Raw genomic sequence first — 15,337 nt, 5'->3', positions numbered from 1 at the left:
ATTTTTGTTATTCTTTAATTTTTTTCAAAATCTCTGCTTATTTTAATACAAGAGGAGCTTTCCAGAGGTTACAAATCTGGCCATGTGATGGACCCACAAGCGGGTAGCACTGATAACTGCTCTGTAACTACGATCAGTGCCATCACATGACCAGGACAGATTTTCAACCCCTTGAATTGCAGTAAGCTGAAATCTCAAAAACAATGAAGTATTGCTAAATAAAATGTCCAAATCATCAAGACCAGCATTTTGCATGCCTGTCTTGATCCAGGGTGTGCTGGAGTAAGATGCTCCAAAATCATTAATTTAGCATGCCCCTTTAATGAGCTTGGCGCATCTTTCAGCTACTGTGCACCAACGTCAGATATATACTCCAGTTTTTCTACCACAAACTGCTTGATGAATTGGCCCCATTGTATTTTAGCACGTGTATAATGAACTTTTTGCAAATCATTTTAATAATGCTGCAGGGCTGTAGAGAATTTCATACTCCCTTCAGTTGCAATGCAGGAACCATTAGCAGAACACAGTCATCCATGGCACCTTATATTCACTCCATTTATTGTAGACTCTTTAATTCTTATCTTTAAAACTGATTATTCTTCTTTGTGTGATGCATAGGACTTGAGCTAATATTGTAAATGCACTCTTTCGTTAATGCCTTTCTAGTTATTAGAACATAATAAAACCCCCCATATGAAAGTTACCTTACCTTAAATAACCCACTCTTTTTACAAACCTTCTTTGGGCTTGTCATCATGTCTGTAGATGTGACAGAGTGATGTAGACGCACTTACAATACATAGGCTTGATGTGCCTGAATGTTCTAATTTAATTTCTGCCTACATTTAATTTCTCACTGTGTTCATTTCTTTACTTTTGGACTGTGATTTTGTGTCAATTTATTCATTTATTTTCTTTTGTTCTTCATTTTTTTGCTTAGGAAAAGAGAACGTCTAGTACAGAATAAGACTTATGCTAAACACATACATTCAGCTTGCTTTATCCTCAGATGACCTTACGTACTGCCTGTAACTGTAACCTTTCAGCTTGTGCATTACCAGAATGGAAAATGAGTCTCAGAAATCATTGCTTTTACATTGCAAATACTGTACAGAATGTACTGCAATAATATGAAGCATTTAAGGGAATTTAGGAAAAAATTATACTTCCAGACACACAGTCCTTTCTGAATGCATCGTGAAAGAACACAAAGCTCAAAGTATACAGTGTGTCCTTGGCAAAATTGGAAAGTGTAACAGCTAGGTATTAAACCGTCTAGTGCATACTGCATACTCTTCTTTCATCGTGACTGAGAGCAGACAGTATACAAATTATTTGGTTTTATTTCCAATTTTAAATACCTTTCTTCTTTGACCGTGGTCCCTTCTCTAAACATCTAGCTATTTAACAATGATTTGTAGATATAGGCTTTCATTCAGTTCCTTTAAAACTTTCCCTGTCATTTATTACCATCATCATAATCATCAACTCACCTGACAGTGAGAAGTACATATTTAAGGTTATATGATGTTGTCTAAAAAGATAGTCCTTCCACAGTATAAGCCTGCAGATGTACAAATAAAACAAGCATTGTCAGCTCACCACTCTTGACAATAGAATTTTTCCTATGCACATAAGCTCTGAGACAGGGTGACAACAAACTGAAAAACAGATAATTGAGTATGTAGGGAACTCGTCAAAATATGTATTAGTATTATTCACACCACATTAAAATCCACATTGAGTCAGTGTGTATAGACTAGCCAAAATGTTTCAGACTTCATTAATCCTTACTTATGGTTTACAGTTGTTGTATATTCCAACACCTGTTCACTTACAGTTAAAAAGGATTCTATAGGGGATCTGGATCCTGAAGGATGTGACAACATCCTGAATTGAGCCAAGGTACATGCTCAGCCTCTGCGCTATTCATTGTCTATGGGACTGCTGAGTAAAGAGCTCAGCAATTTCTATCATGGTCCCATAAAAAAGGAATAGAGCGGAGGTTGAGCATGCACATCTCCTTTCTATTCAATCTGGGGATTGCTTGGGAACATGGCTGTCGAACCCCTAGAGATCAGCAGTAGTGATGAGCGAGCGTGTTTTGTTAACCCTTTCGGCGAGCATGCTCGGTTGCTCGCCGAGTATCTTCGGCATGCTCGAATGTTATGTTTAAGTTATTTTGTGTGCATGATTTGTGACTGTTGGACAGTTTTAATACAAGCAGGCATTCCTCACATGTATTAAAACTGTCAAACAGTCGCAAATCATGTACACGGAATGACTTAAACATAACATTCGAGCATGCCGAAGATACTCGGTGAGCACCCGAGCATGCCCGTAAATCTCGAGTAACGAGCATGCTCGCTCATCACTAATCTGCAGGTCATACTGTACACCTTTTTTTTTTCAGAAATTCCTTTTAAGGCTAAGTCCATTAAGCCAAGTAGCTTGGTTGGCTTGAAATGCCTCTCTCTGCATTTAGTGACTTCACAAAAATATCCATCATGATTTGTTTAAGTTTTCTGATCTTCACAATAAGAGAGCTGTTTCCAATAATCATCATGTCTATTTCCTTCTTTTTATATCTTCTGTAACCTGAAGAAACCTTAACACTTTCTGTCTCAAGATGTTTCTCACTTGTTCATGCATCTTGCTCTGTTGCTGTCTCTCTACCAAGCTTTGTCTCAACTGTTTTTCTTCTACCTCAGAAGTTTCATCTGCCTTCTCATGCCTTCTACTTCTTCCACCGTGTTCGACAGATATTTTGACTGCTTTATTTTTCATGGTAGTCTTTTATCGGCTTCCCATCCTAAGAGCTGTGATATGTCCTCTCAAGATATTGGTTTATACAGCAGATGAAATAAGCATTGAACATGTCACCAATTTTATAAGTAAATATATTTGTAAAGGCCCTATTGACATGAAATTCTCACCAGATGTCAGTAACAACCCATCTAATTCACGCAGGCAAAGAGATCAAGCAATAGATTTCCATAAATTAAGTTATGTGTAATATTGAGAGATGACACAGTAAAAAAGTATTGAACACGCTTACTGAAATTTATTTAGTACTTTGTACAAAAGCTTTTGTTGGTGATGACAGCTTCAAGACTCCTCCTGTATGGAGAAACATGCAGGCATTGCTCAGGTGTGATTTTGGCTCGTTCTTACACACAAACGCTCTTCAAATCCTGGAGGTTCTGTGGGTTCCTTCTATGAACCCTGAGCTTTAGTTCCTTCCATAAATTTTCTATTGGCTTCAGGTCAGGTGATTGGCTGTGCTATTCTAGTAGCTTTATTCACTTTTCTCTGAAACCATTTGAGAGTTTCTATGGCTATGTGTTTGGGATCATTGTCTTTCACAAATGTCTGCCCCCATTTCATCTTGATCCTGGTAGATGGCAGCAGATTTTTATCCAGACTGTCTTGGTACATTTGTCCATCCTTCCTTCAATTATATGAAGTTTGCTATTGCTGAATGCTGGAAAAATAGTCCCACACAATGATGTTCCCACCTTCAAACTTCACTGTTGGTATGGTGTTTTTGGGGTGATATGCGGTGCCGTTTGTCCTCAAATCATGGTGTGTATTATGGCATCCAAAGAGTTAAATTTTTGTCTCATACCATAATATGTTCTCCCAGTATTTCACTTTTCAAAATGTTGTTGAGCAAACTATAAACGCTCTTGAACATGCTTTTTATTCAGCAATGGCGTCTGGCATGGTGAGCGTGTATACAGGCCATGGAGGTTGAGTGCATTACTTATTGTTTTCTTTGAAACAATTGTACCTGCTGATTCCATGTAGCTCTCCACAGGTTGCCCTTGGCTCTTTGACAACTCTTCTAATAATTGTTTTCACTCCTCTGTCGTGGACAGTTTATGGTGAAACTATGTTCTTTCCACTTCCGGATTATGGCCTCATCAGTGCTCACTGGAACCTTCAGTAGTTTAGAAATTCTTCTGTAACCAATGCCATCAGTATGTTTTGCATCAATAAGATTGCAAAGGTTTTCAGACACCTCACTTGTTTTACTTATCATGAGATCTTTCTTGTGTGGCACCTTGGTAATGAGACACCTTTTTATAGGCCATAGGTTGCACCAGCTGATATTATTTTTCACTAAGTGGCAGGATTGCTTTCAAATTACAGATAGATTAAAGCTTGTGCCATGTCTTTCCATGGCTTTTTGCACCCCTCATTATTCATGTGTTCAATACTTTTTTCCTGTGTCATTTCTCGTTATTACTAGTGTTGAGTAGTGTTGAGCGATACCTTCCGATATCGGGAAATATCGGATCGGATGGGATCAGACCGATACCCAAAAAATATCGGATATCGCTGATTCCGATACCGGAAACCAATGCAAGTCAATGGGACACAAATATCGGAATGAAAATAAATCCTTTCTTTCCTTGTAGGTTAATTCTACATGAAGGAAAACAACTAAGAATAATGTAGAATGTATTACATGAAAAGCCGGCAATTCAGCAGCGGCATACACCGGTACCCAACAATTTAGAACAGAAAGAATAAAGCATCACACATAGATTAGATAGATAGAAACATGTCAGTCACATATATAAGAAGTACAGTGACAGTGTTGCTTACTGTACTTGTCACTTAGTGATAAAGGATTTATTAAAAAAAATAATAGTGTTTTCATGCACCGTCTCTATAAAAAAGCCGACCGGCAATTCAGCATCGGTACCCGACAATTTATAACAGAAAGAATAGAGCATCACACATAGATTAGATACATAGAAACATGTCAGTCACATATATAAGAAGTACAGTGATAGTGTTGATTACTGTACTTGTCATTTAGTGTCAAAATAAAGGATTTATTAAAAAAAAATTGGCGTGGGGTTCCCCGTAATTTTAGTCTCTAGCGGAGGTTAAGCAGACGGCTGGGGCAGATGTTTGAAGCCTGGGAAGGGGGTAATACCCACGGAGCTTCCCAGGCTACTAATATCAGCCCCCAGCTGAATACCTAGCCCTTACTAGCTATTAAAATGGGGGACCCCAAAAAAAAGGATGTGGGGTCCCCCCTATTTTAATAGCTAGCAAAGGCTAGGCAGACAGCTGGGGGCTGATATTAATAGCCCAGGAAGGGTGCCATGAATATTGGCCCCCTCCCAGGCTAGAAACACCAGCCGTCAGCCACCCCAGAAATGGCGCATCCATAGGATGCGCCAATTCTGGCACTTAGCCTCGCTCTTCCCACTGCCCTGAAGCGGTGGCAGTGGGGTAATAGGGCTGGGGTTGATGTCAGCTTAAAATGCCAGCTGACATCAAGCCCAGGTTAGTAATGGAGAGGCGTCTATAAGACACCACCATTACTAACCCCATAGTGAAAGTTAAAAAAATACACAAACACCCAGAATAAAGTCCTTTAATTGAAATAAACACACAATTCTTTATTGCTCTAAATTAAACCATACATACCATCACGCCCATTCCAGCTGAAGCCAATGTCTTCTGCAATAAAAGTAAAATAATAAAGCAACATCATCTTTACCTTTCCATGGTTCCCACGACAGCTTCAGCCCTGCTACATTCACATGACAGGCTGGATCGCAGCCGAAAAAATTGTGTGTTTATTTCAATTAAAGGACTTTATTCTGGGTGTTGTGTTTTTTTAAATGCTTTACTAGAAATTCATGGCGGTCATGTCTAATATTGGCGTGACCCCATGAATTTCGGGCTTAGGGCCAGCTGATAATGCCAAGCTGGCCCTAACCCCTTGATTACCCAGTGAGCCACCGCACCAGGGCCCTGGATGAGTTGAGTACAGCACCAGAAGATGGCGCTTCTATGAGCGCGCCTTTTTCTGGGGTGGCTGCGGACTGCAATTTGCAGTGGGGGGGGGGCAAAGCTTGGGCCTCCCTGCGCTGTGGATTCCAGCCCCCAGCTGCCTAGATGTACCTGGCTGGACACCAAAATAGGGCGAAGCCCCACGTATTTTTTTTTTAAATTATTTCATGAAATTCATGAAATAATTTTTAAAAAAAAGGGCTTCCCTATATTGTTGTGTCCGGCCAGGTACAAATAGGCAGCTGGTGGTTGGGGGCAGCCCGTTCCTGCCTGAGGTACCTGGCTGGACACAAAAATAGGGCGAAGCCCCACGGCAATTTTTTTTTAATTATTTCATTAAATTCATGAAATAATTAAAAAGGGCTTCCCTGTATTTTTGTTTCTAGCCAGGTACCAATAGGCATCTGTGAGTTGGGGGCAGCCTGTTCCTGCCTGCTGTACCTGGCTGGACACAAAAATATGGCGAAGGCCACGTCAAATTTTTGGTGAAAAATTCAATACAATTAAAAAAAAAAAAAACATTTAGGGACTGCATGTTTATTAACCCCTCCACGTGATGCAGTCCCTAAATTATGGATGCTCCATTTGTGGGGTGGCTGATGGCTGGTGTTTCTAGCCTGGGAGGGGGCCAATATTCATGGCACCCTTCCTGGGCTATTAATATCAGCCCTCAGCTGTCTGCCTAGCCTTTGCTAGCTATTAAAATAGGGGGAACTCCACGTCATTTTTTGGGGGGTCCCCCATTTTAATAGCTAGTAAAGGCTAGGTATTCAGCTGTGGGCTGACATTAGTAGCCTGGGAAGCTCCGTGGGTATTACCCCCTTCCCAGACTTCAAACATCTGCCCCAGCCGTCTGCTTAACCTCCGCTAGAGACTAAAATTACGGGGAACCACACGCCAATTTTTTTTTTAATAAATCCTTTATTTTAACACTAAATGACAAGTACAGTAATCAACACTTTCACTGTACTTCTTATATATGTGACTGACATGTTTCTATGTATCTTATCTATGTGTGATGCTCTATTCTTTCTATTCTAAATTGTCGGGTACAGATGCTGAATTGCCGGCCGGCTTTTTCAAAGAGACGGTGCATGAAAACACTATTATTTTTTTCAATAAATCCTTTAACACTAAATGACAAGTAGAGTAAGCTGAGCGCTGCCATCCAGCTTGTCATCCTTCAGAGACACTGCAGAGCGCAGGCATTATGGGAACTTACGATTCCGGTATTCGATATTCTAAAAGTATCGGAACTCAGTATCAGAACTCCGATACCACGAATATCGGTCGATACCCGATATTTCAGTAACGGAATGCTCAACACTAGTAATGACTATTCAGGCCAGTATCGAACGATCAGAGGTTTGAAATTTGCTGCAGATGAATTGATAGACATTTCAATCACTTTGATCCCAAAAGCAGGTAGAGATCAGTTTCTTCCTGGGTGAATGAGGAGCCTCCACAATTGTTGGAGCTCTGCACTAAATATGGGCCCTATAATAGCTCTGATTATCCAAACTGTTTGATTTTGTGTTAAATTTATTTGCCAGCTGTTAACATTGTGTAATGTCTTGCAGTCTTATACAGTAAGCAAACAATGTATCAATATGACATCACAATTTAAAAATGTCAAAAATATATTTAATAAATATTCACTTACATTCACTTTTCATATTTTTTTAAGAAGGCAATGACTGTGGTTTCTATTGGATACGCATTTAGTAAATCTATTTTTAACAGATGTAAAATAGCATCGGGTGTAAAAGCAGCCGGAATCACACGGTTCTCCATTAAATAAGAATTTCAGCACAGATACTCTATAAATAAAAGGCCAATGGTATACTGGTGTTAGGAATTACCTAAGGAGTGGATTATTTTCAGCACTTAACAGTATTGATGCAATGAATGTTTTACACATTTGAACTTAAATAGAAAAAGTTTTATAACAATACATTTGCAATTTTGTTGTGAAGTTTATAGAAGAAATGTGTAAATCAGCTTTTTGCAGTTAAGATAAGCTTACATTACCTCAGCTGACTTACTGAAAGAATGTGTATTTCCTTGCCAAATCGCAGGTTATTTAATACACTATGTCTGGAAAGGGAGCTTTGTTGAAATTGTTTTGGCTCTAAAATGATCCAGATGACTATTCAGTGAAACTATGTATTTAGCTGCAATAAATTAATGAAGTTAATGTATGTGATAGTAATAAGAATTAAAATACAAATGTAACAAATTTAGTTATCAGGGGCATGAGAAGGATTATACCAAGATTTACCGGAACCTTCCATAGATTGTAGATATAGATATAACCCTAATTATCTATCATAATGCAGTATTTTTCAAAATTATTATATACTCACATAGTAGCATCTACTTATCTATATAATACATTTCATATAATTCTCCTATTTAACAGGTTGGACACAGACATCTCAGGCCCCTGTGTAACAATTCTGATTCTGTTCCCCTAAATACATTGGGGAACAGAAACCTGTAGTTCCAGCAAAGGTAATAAGTTTTTGACAACTATGAGAGACAATTACCTTTCACAACTGGTTCAGGACCCAACAAGAAGGCTAGACCTAATATTAACCAACAGGCCAAACCGCATATCAAATATATGAATTGGGGGTCACTTGGGTAATAGTTATCACAAAATAATAAGTTTTCATGTATCCTTTAATAAGATGTGCAGTAGAGGGGTTACAGGGACACTAAAATTCAGGAAGGCAAATTTCCAACAGTTGAGAGATGATCTTAGTGCAATAAACTGGGACGATATCCTGAGACATAAAACTACACAAAGCAAGTGGGAGACATTTATTAGCATCCTGAATAGGACCTGTGCACAATATATACCCTATGGGAATAAACATGCTAGAAATAGGAGGAAACCACTATGGCTAAATAGAGATGTAAGGGGTGCAATAAGTGACAAAAAGAAAGCATTTAGAGAACTAAAGTAAGTAGGTAGTGATGAGGCATTAAATAAATACAGAAAATTAAATAAATTCTGTAAAAACGAAATCAAGGCAGCAAAGATTGAGACAGAGAGACTCATTGCCAGAGAAATTAAAAATAATCCCAAAATATTCTTTAACTACATAAATAGTAAAAAATTAAAAAATGATAGTGTTGGCCCCCTTAAAAATAGTCTGGGTGAAATGGTTGATGCAAATGAGGAAAAAGCCAATATGCTAAATGATTTTTTTCAACAGTATTTACACAAGAATATCGCATGACAGAAAACATGATCAGTGATGACAAAAATTCTCCATTAAATGTCACTTGCTTAACCCAGCAGGAAGTACGGCGGCGTCTAAAAACCACTAAAGTTGACAAATCCCCGGGCCCAGATGGGATACACCCTCGAGTACTGCAGGAATTAAGTAACGTCATAGATAGACCATTATTTTTAATCTGTAAAGATTCCATAATAATAGGGTCTGTACCACTGGACTGGCATATAGCAAATGTTGTGCCTATATTCGAAAAAGGGGACAAAAACCGAACTTGGAAATTATAGGCCAGTAAGCTTAACCTCTACTGTGGGTAAAATCCTGGAGGGTTTTATAACAGATGCTATACTAGAGTATCTGAAGAATAATAACCTCATGACCCAATATCAACATGGGTTTACATAGTTTACGAGGGACCATTCCTGTCAAACTAATCTGATCAGTTTTTTTAAAGAGGTAAGTTCTGGACTGGACCAAGGAAATGCAGTGGATGTTGTGTATATGGACTTTTCAAAAGCTTTTGATACGGAGCCACACAAAAGGTTGATACATAAAATGAGAACAATGGGGATAGGGGAAAATATATGTAAGTGGGTTAAGAATTGGCTCAGTGATAAGAAACAAAGGGTGGTTATTAATGGAACACACTCAGACTGGGTCACAGTGGGGTACCACAGGGGTCAGTATTGGACCCGCTTCTTTTTCACATGTAGGGGGCATACAGAGTAGTATTTCAATATTTGCAGATGACACTAAACTCTGCAGGGTAATCAGTACAGAGGAGGACAATTTTATATTACAGGAGGATCTAAGTAAACTAGAAGCTTGGGCTGATAAATGGCAAATGAGCTTTAATGGGGATAAATGTAAGGTAATGCACTTGGGTAGAGGAAATAAAATGTATAATTATATGCTTAATTGTAAAACATTGGGCAAAACTGTGACTGAAAAAGACCTGGGTGTATTGGTGGACAACAAGCTCACATTTGGTGGCCAGTGTCAGGTAGCTGCTGAAAAGGAAAATAAAATAATGGGATGCATTAAAAGAGGCATAGATGCTCATGAGGAGAACATAATTTTACCTCTATACAAGTCACTAGTGCGACCACACTTAGAATACTTTGTACAGTTCTGGTCTCCAGTGTATATGAAAGACATAGCTGAACTAGAGAGGGTGCAGAGAAGAGCGACCCTGGTTATTAGAGGACTGGGGGGTCTGCAATACCAAGACAGGTTATTACACTTGGGGTTATTTAGTTTGGAAAAATGAAGGCTTAGGGGTGATCTTATTACTATGTACAAATATATGAGGGGACAGTACAAAGACCTTTCTACTGATCTTTTTACTCTTAGGCTATGTGCCCACGATGCAGAAATGAAGCAGAAAATTTTTGCAGCATTTCTGCATCTCCCTGGCAGAAAAAATGCATGCAGATTGTGCATGCGTTTTTCCTGCAGAATACATGCGGATTCACATGCGGATCTACATGCGTTAACGCTAGTGTTGAGCAAACATGCTCGACACTGCTCGGTACTAGCCCGAGCATCACGCTACTCGGGATGTTCGGCGAGCACCGAGCATTTCCGGGTTACTCGGGCGGAAGCTCGGGTCTCCACCCTGCATGTTTGGCACTCTTTACAGAGCCAATGAACATGCAGGGATGGCCAGCCAGTCACTGTAATGCCGCAGCCATGTTGGTTGTGGGCATTACAGTGATTGGCTGGCCGCAAAGCGTCACCTCGAGTATTTAAAACCGGACGCCGCCATCTTGGACACAGTCGCTCCGGATCAGACAGTGTAGGGACAGCGCTGCTGATTTAGGGAGAGATATAAACTGCGAAATAGTTAGTGTAGGGTCTGTAAAGGCTGCCAGATCAAACAAACAGTCCTTCTCAGGACTAATATCCATCCCAGATATCAGGCAGGCAGGCTGTATAGGAGACGCAGTGGTTATACCAGCAAACGCTGCATTACAGTCCTGTGTGCTGCTCCTGTTGCTGAAATTGCTGGACTTAGCTCCAGGTCTCAGGGGACAGGAAAAATCTTTTTTTTTTTCATCTAAATCCTCTTTTTTTCTTCCTCCTTCACACTGTACAAATACCCGTCTTGTTAACCTTTTGGTGTCCCCCCCCCCCCAAAAAAAAAGCGTGTCTCTGATTTTTCAGACACAAATATATCTGTTGAAAATAGTCAGGTGTAGGCTAGAGAAACAGAAGTGTTGTTTTGCACTTCCACGGTTCAAACCTCTGTATTATCCACTTTTGGGCCATTTGTATCTGAAAAAAAAACAGTTTGAGTGTGTCGCTCACTGTTCAGCCGCAAATATATCTATTTAAAAAAGTCTGGTATACCCCAGTAAACAATAACTGTGGTTTTGCCATCCCACGGTAAAAAATCTCTATTATTCAGGTTTTGGTATATTTTCCGTAAAGAAAAACAGTAGTGTCTCCTGACTGTTGTGACACAAAAATATATCTGTTGAAAATAGTCTGGTGTAGGCCCTACAAATCCCAGTGTGGTTTTGCAGTTCCACGGGTCAAATCTCTGTACTATCCAGTTTTGGGCCTTTGGTATAAAAAAAAAACACAGTTTGAGTGTGTTGCTCACTGTTCAGCCGCAAATCTATATATTTAAAAAAGTCTGGTATACTCCAGTAAACAATAACTGCGGTTTTTCCATCCCACGGTAAAAAATCTCTATTATTCAGGTTTTGGTATTTTTTCCGTAAAGAAAAACAGTAGTGTCTCCTGACTGTTGTGACACAAAAATATATCTGTTGAAAATAGTCTGGTGTAGGCTCGACAAATCCCAGTGTGGTTTTGCAGTTCCACGGGTCAAATCTCTGTACTATCCAGTTTTGGGCCTTTGGTATCTAAAAAAGCACAGTTTGAGTGTGTCGCTCACTGTTCAGCTGCAAATCTATATATTTAAAAAAGTCTGGTATACCCCAGTAAACAATAACTGTGGTTTTGCCATCCCACAGTAAAAAATCTCTATTATTCAGATTTTGGTATATTTTCCGTAAAGAAAAACAGTAGTGTCTCCTGACTTTTGGGACACAAAAATATATCTGTTGAAAATAGTCTGGTGTAGGCCCGACAAATCCCAGTGTGGTTTTGCAGTTCCACGGGTCAAATCTCTGTACTATCCAGTTTTGGGCCTTTGGTATCTTAAAAAACACAGTTTGAGTGTGTCGCTCACTGTTCAGCCGCAAATCTATATATTTAAAAAAGGCTGTTATACCCCAGTAAACAATAACTGTGGTTTTGCCATCCCACGGTAAAAAATCTCTATTATTCAGGTTTTGGTATTTTTTACGTAAAGAAAAACAGTAATAGTTTCTCCCTGATTGTTCAGATTGTTTGAAAGAGTCGGGTGTAGGCCAGAGAAATAGAACTGTGGTTTTCCTCTTCCACGGTTCTAATCTACTTTTTATTACCCTTTTTCCATTGATAGTGTAAGTGTAAGCTATTTTACTTCCTTTACAATGGGCAAGGCGCGTGGCAAGGGACGTGGGAGTGGACGTTCTGGTGATGGTTCGTGCAGAGGACGGGGCCGTGGCCAAGGTGAAAATGTGCCACAACCAACAGCCACATCTTCTCCCTCCCACTTCTTGACCGAATTACTAGGGAAGCACAGAACAACACCAGTATTGAGAACTGATCAGTGTGAACAGGTTATTAATTGAATAGCAGATAATACTTCCAGTTACCTGGGCACCACCACCTCCGGTCTGTCTTCCACACGGTCAACTCTTAGTAGCCGTGAGTCTCGACCGCATACTCCTCCTCAACCTGATGCTCCTTCCTCCCACCATGCCGAATGTCATCAGACAGCAATTGATCCCACACTTGGACACTCTGAAGAGCTGTTCACTTGTCCATTTCCATATTTGTGCCCCTCGCCTGATACGCTTGAAGTGGTGGAAGAGGAGATCCCATGTAGCGATGCCCAAATATTTGAACAGCCACGGCCACAGGTAGTCGACGCTGGCAATTTGTCACAAAAGGTGGACGATGACGAGACACAATTGCCAGGAAGTGAGGAGGAGCATCGTGGTGCGCAAGTGGAAGAGGAGGAGGTGGTGGATGATCTAGTAACTGACCCAACGTGGCAGGAGGACATGCAGAGTGAGGCCAGCAGCACACAGGGGGAGGGAGGCAGAGTACCCCAACAGGTAGGAAGAAGCAGTGTGGTGGCCGCAGACAGAAGGCGGGCAACCGTTCCTCGTAACACCAACACGATGGACGTTGCCAGTACAAGCGGTGGGTCTTCCAGAGTCTGGAATTTTTTTAAAGACTCTGCTGATAACCCCAAAAAGGCCATATGTTCCACCTGCCATGCCAGCATCAGCAGGGGTGACAAAACTACCAGCCTGACCACCACCAGCATGATCAGGCACATGGCAGCAAAGCACCCGACTTTGTGGGGCGAAACCCAGGGTCCACGACCAGGGTCAGCGGGTGTCACCACTTCTTCTTCCACTGTTGTGCGTGAAATAGAACCCCCTGTTGTGTGTGCAAGGCAATCCCCTGTCCATAATGCATGTAAAGATGCCCCCTCCTCTCAGTCTTCACTTGTTATGGCAGTTTCTCAAGAAACAGCATCAACCTCCATATCCACGTCCCACCGCAGCGTTCAATTGTCCATATCCCAGACTTTGAACGAAAGCGGAAATTCGCAGCTAACGCCCCACAGACCACAGTCCTAAATTCGCACATTTCACGACTGCTTGTGTTGGAAATGCTGCCTTTTAGGCTGGTGGAGATGGAATCCTTCCGCAATCTTATGGCGGTGGCCGTCCCTCGGTACTCGGTCCCCAGCCGACACTATTTTGCCCGGTGTGTCATCCCCGCACTACAAAAGCACGTGTCCCAAAGCATCAGCCGTGCCCTCAACAACGCAGTTACTGGAAGAGTCCACCTGACAACGGACACGTGGACAAGTGCTTGTGGTCAGGGACGGTACATCTCTCTGATGGCACACTGGGTAAACATAGTGGAAGCCGGGACCCAGTCGGACCTTGGGACGGAACACGTCCTCCCCACACCGAGGATTGCGGGCCCTATGTCAGTCATAGTTGCCCCCACAGTGTATAGCTCCTGCGCATCATCCTCCTCCTCCTCATGTTCAGCCTCCATCTCAGATATCACCACATCAGTTACAAGCTGGAAGCACTGCAGTACTGCCTCCGCCAAGTGGCAACAGGCTGTGCTGAAACTCATAAGCTTAGGTGATAAACCTCACACTGCTTGTGAGTTGTGGACAGCTGTGAAAGAGCAGGCAGATCTGTGGCTGAGACCGCTGAACCTACATCCCGGCATGGTCGTGTGTGACAATAGCCGTAACCTGGTGGCGGCTCTGAGGCGAGGTGAGATCACACACGTACCATGCCTGGCTCATGTGCTTAACCTCGTGGTTCAGCGGTTTCTTAAATCGTACCCCGAGTTGCAGCTTCCGCCGCCCTTGCTGTGTTGCAGCAGCGTTTGCAGCTTCCGGCACACCGACTAGTGTGTGATGTCCCCACACGTTGGAACTCTACCCTCCACAAGTTGCAAAGGATTTGTGAGCAGAAGAGAGCAGTTGTGGAGTACCAGATGCAACAAGGCCGTCGATATTCAGGTCAGACTCCACACATAAGACCTCAGGAGTGGACCTGGATGTCTGACATATGTGTAACATACCTGGCGGCGTCCTTGCATAGTGGTCCATCTCCCACTGTGCAAGAGCGCGCACTTGATCTCCTGTCCAGAATGTCTCTCTGGCTTCCCTCCATGCTGTCTGTTTGTGTCTGTTTCTGCTGCTTAAGGGCGGCGCCCGATCACTTCCTGCTTTTTGTACCTGCTGTGGGTCACACCCCTTGTGCGTCCTCAGCCTATTGCTGTCTGTCACCTGGTATATAGCTCAGCTGCTCCCATCTATCCCTGCCTGAGCATAGTGTTTCATTCAGTGTGTGCTTGCACTCTGAAGGTGCCAGGTCCCGTTCTGTGTTCTCTTGTCTGCCTATCCTGGAGGCTGTATTTCCAGGCCTGTCTGAACACGCTCCTAGCCTGTTCCTCCTGCCTTCTAGGGGCCGATTACCTAGACCCGTTCCTGTATCTTGTCTGACCTGTCTGAACACGCTCCTAGCCTGTTCCTCCTGCCTTCTAGGGGCCGATTACCTAGACCTGCTCCTGTATCTTGTCTGTCCTGTCTGAACACGCACCTTGCCTGTTCGTCCTGCCTCTCTGGGGGCCGTATTCCCAGACCCGCTCCTGTATTCCGCTGC

Source organism: Phyllobates terribilis, unplaced genomic scaffold, assembly GCF_046119375.1.
Source record: "Phyllobates terribilis strain yellow unplaced genomic scaffold, ASM4611937v1 Scaffold_11__3_contigs__length_659146591, whole genome shotgun sequence".
Lineage (NCBI taxonomy): Eukaryota > Metazoa > Chordata > Amphibia > Anura > Dendrobatidae > Phyllobates > Phyllobates terribilis.
The sequence above is the reverse complement of the archived record's forward strand: the minus strand, read 5'-3'. Positions refer to the sequence as shown.